Here is a 3412-nt window from a genome sequence, read left to right as displayed (position 1 = left end):
CAGCACACTTTCTCTCATATTAGCTTATAAAATTATTCTCACGTTTAGTAACTTGTGGTTTCATTTAAATCTTTCATCTATCAGAATCTATTTGGGCATCAGTTGTGAAGTAAAATCACCTCTATTTTTTTCTTCAGATGGATTTCCTGTGAGCCAAGACTTTAATTTATTATGCAAAATTCTCATGAAACCTTAAATCTGTTTCAGAATTTTGTACTTGGTATTAGTGATCTTTGTTTCCATTCATGTTGTTTTGATTTTTGAGGACTCAGAATAAGTTTTTATATATGATAGCCTCTTGCCTGGAGAATCCCAGGGACAGAGGAGCCTGATGGGCTATCGTCTATGGGGTCGCACAGAGTTGGACACGACTAAAGCGACTTAGCAGCAGCAATCCTCCTTATTACTCTAATTTCCCCAAACTTTTCCTGGCTGTTCTTGGTAATTTTCCATATGAAATTTAGAACCAGCTAGTCTAGTTCCAGAAAAAAATGCCCTTTTGATGTTTTTATTGGGATGACATTAAATCTACAGATGAACTATCTTGACAACTTTATGACGATGAGAAATTAATGACGTGCTAGACAAGGAAGTCAGTCATATATGTACATGTTTGGATGAGAATGTCAGTTTCTTCCAAAAGGCTGCTGCTGGAATTCTGACCGGGACTACATTGACTCTAGAGGTCCATAGATTGATCTGGGACAAGCTGACATCTTAACAATAGTGAGCATTCTAATCCATGAACTTAGCTTATATCTACAATTATTCAGGTCTTCCTTTTTTCTTCAAAAATATTAAAAAGTTATCAGTGTCAAGCACTTTTCCATATTTTGTTAGATTTGCTCCCAGGAATTTGATTTTTTTTAATGCCATGGTAAATGAGTGCTTTTTAGTTTTAATTTCTGATTGATCACTGTTGGTACATGGAAAATATAGAAATAGAGTATATAATATATATAAAGTATTATTTGCATCATTATGAATAAGACATAATTAAAATAATTATAAATATATGTATGAATATATTTATATTTCATAATATATAGCTATAGCATATTATATGTTATCAGTTCATTTCAGTCACTCAGTCATGTTCGACTCTTTGTGACCCCACAGACAGCAGCACACCAGGCTTACCTGTCCATCACCAACTCCCAGAGCTTACTGAAATTTATGTCTGTCAAGTCGGTGATGCCATTCAACCATCTCATCCTCTGTTGTCCCCTTCTCCTCCTGCTTTCAATCTTTCCTAGCATCAGGGTCTTTTCCAATGAGCCAGTTCTTCACATCAGGTGGCCAAAGTATTGGAGTTTCAGTTTTAGCATCAGTCCTTCCAATGAATACTCAGGACTGATTTCCTTTAGGATGGACTGGTTGGATCTCCTTGCAGTCCGAGGGACTCTCAAGAGTCTCCTCCAACACCACAGTTCAAAAGCATCAATTCTTCAGTGCTCAGCTTTCTTTATAGTCCAACTCTCACATCCATATATGACTACTGGAAAAACCATAGCCTGACTAGACGGACCTTTGTTGGCAAAGTAATGTCTCTGCTTTTTAACATGCTGTCAGGTTGGTCATAGCTTTCTTCCAAGGAGCAAGCGTCTTTTAATTTCATGGCTGCAGTCACCATCTGCAGTGATTTTGGAGCCCCCCAAAATAGTCTCTCATTATTTCCATTGTTTCCCCATCTATTTGCCATGAAGTGATAAGACCAGATGCCATGGTATTAGTTTTCTGAATGTTGAGTTTTAAGCCAACTTTTTCACTCTCCTCTTTCACTTTCATCAAGAGGCTCTTTAGTTCTTTTTTTTTTTTATTAGTTGGAGGCTAATTACTTCACAACATTTCAGTGGGTTTTGTCATACATTGATATGAATCAGCCATGGATTTACACGTATTCCCCATCCCGATCCCCGCTCCCACCTCCCTCTCCACCCGATTCCTCTGGGTCTTCCCAGTGCACCAGGCCGGAGCACTTGTCTCATGCATCCCACCTGGGCTGGTGATCTGTTTCACCATAGATAGTATACATGCTGTCCTTTTGAAATATCCCACCCTCACATTCTCCCACAGAGTTCAAAAGTCTGTTCTGTATTTCTGTGTCTCTTTTTCTGTTCTTTAGTTCTTCTTCACTTTCTGCCATAAGGGTGGTGTCATCTGCGTATCTGAGGTTATTGATGTTTCTCCCAGCAATCTTGATTCCAGCTTATGCTTCATCCAGCCTGGAATTTCACATGATGTACTCTGCATAGAAGTTAAATAAGCAGGGTGACAATATATATCCTTGATGTATTCCTTTCCCTATTTAGAACCAGTCTGTTGTTCCATGTCCAGGTATAACTGTTGCTTCTTGGCCTGCATACGGATTTCTCAGGAGGCAGGTAAGGTGGTCTGCTATCCCCATCTCTTGAAGAATTTTCCACAGTTTGCTGTGATCCACACAGTCAAAGGCTTTGATGTAGTCAATAAAGCAGAAGTAGATGTTTTTCTGGAACTCTCTTGTTTTTTTGATGATCCAACGGATGTTGGCAATTTTATCTCTGATTCCTCTGCCTTTTCTAAATCCAGCTTGAACATCTGGAAGTTCATGGTTCATGTACTGTTGAAGCCTTGCTTGGAGAATTTTGAGCATTACTTTGCTAGTGTGTGAGATGAGTGCAATTGTGTGGTAGTTTGAACATCCTTTTGCATTGCCTTTCTTTGGGATTGGAATGAATACTGACATTTTCCAGTCCTGTGGCCACTGCTGAGTTTTCCAAATTTGCTGACATATCGAGTGCAGCACGTTCGTAGTGCTTTTAGGACTTGAAATAGCTCAACTGGAATTCCATCACCTCCACTAGCTTTGTTCTTAGTGATGCTTCCTAAGGCCAACCTGACTTTGCATTCCAGAATGTCTGGCTCAAAGTGAGTGATCACCCCATTGTGGTTATCTGGGTCATGAAGATCTTTTTTGTATAGTTCTTCTGTGTATTCTTGCCACCTCTTCTTAATATCTTCTGCTTCTGTTAGGTCCATACCATTTCTGCCCTTTATTGTGCCCATCTTTGCATGAAATCTTCCCTTGGTATCTCTAATTTTCTTGAAGAGATCTCTAGTCTTTCCCATTCTATTGTTTTCCTCTATTTCTTTGCATTGATCACTGAGGAAGGCTTTCTCTCTCTCCTTGCTCTTCTTTGGAACTCTGCATTCAAATCAGTGTATCTTTCTTTTTCTCTTTTGCCTTTTGCTTCTCTTTTTCTCTCAGCTATTTGTAAGGGCTTCTCAGACAACCATTTTGCCTTTTTGCATTTCTTATTCTTGGGGATGGTCTTGATCACTGCTTTCTGTACAATGTCATGAACCTCTGCCATAGTTCTTCAGGCACTCTGTCTATCAGATCTAATCCCTTAAATCTATTTGTCACGTC

The sequence above is a fragment of the Cervus canadensis genome, chromosome 21 (genome assembly GCF_019320065.1).
Source record: "Cervus canadensis isolate Bull #8, Minnesota chromosome 21, ASM1932006v1, whole genome shotgun sequence".
In the NCBI taxonomy this organism is placed as follows: Eukaryota; Metazoa; Chordata; class Mammalia; order Artiodactyla; family Cervidae; genus Cervus; species Cervus canadensis.
Note: the sequence above shows the minus strand (reverse complement) of the source record.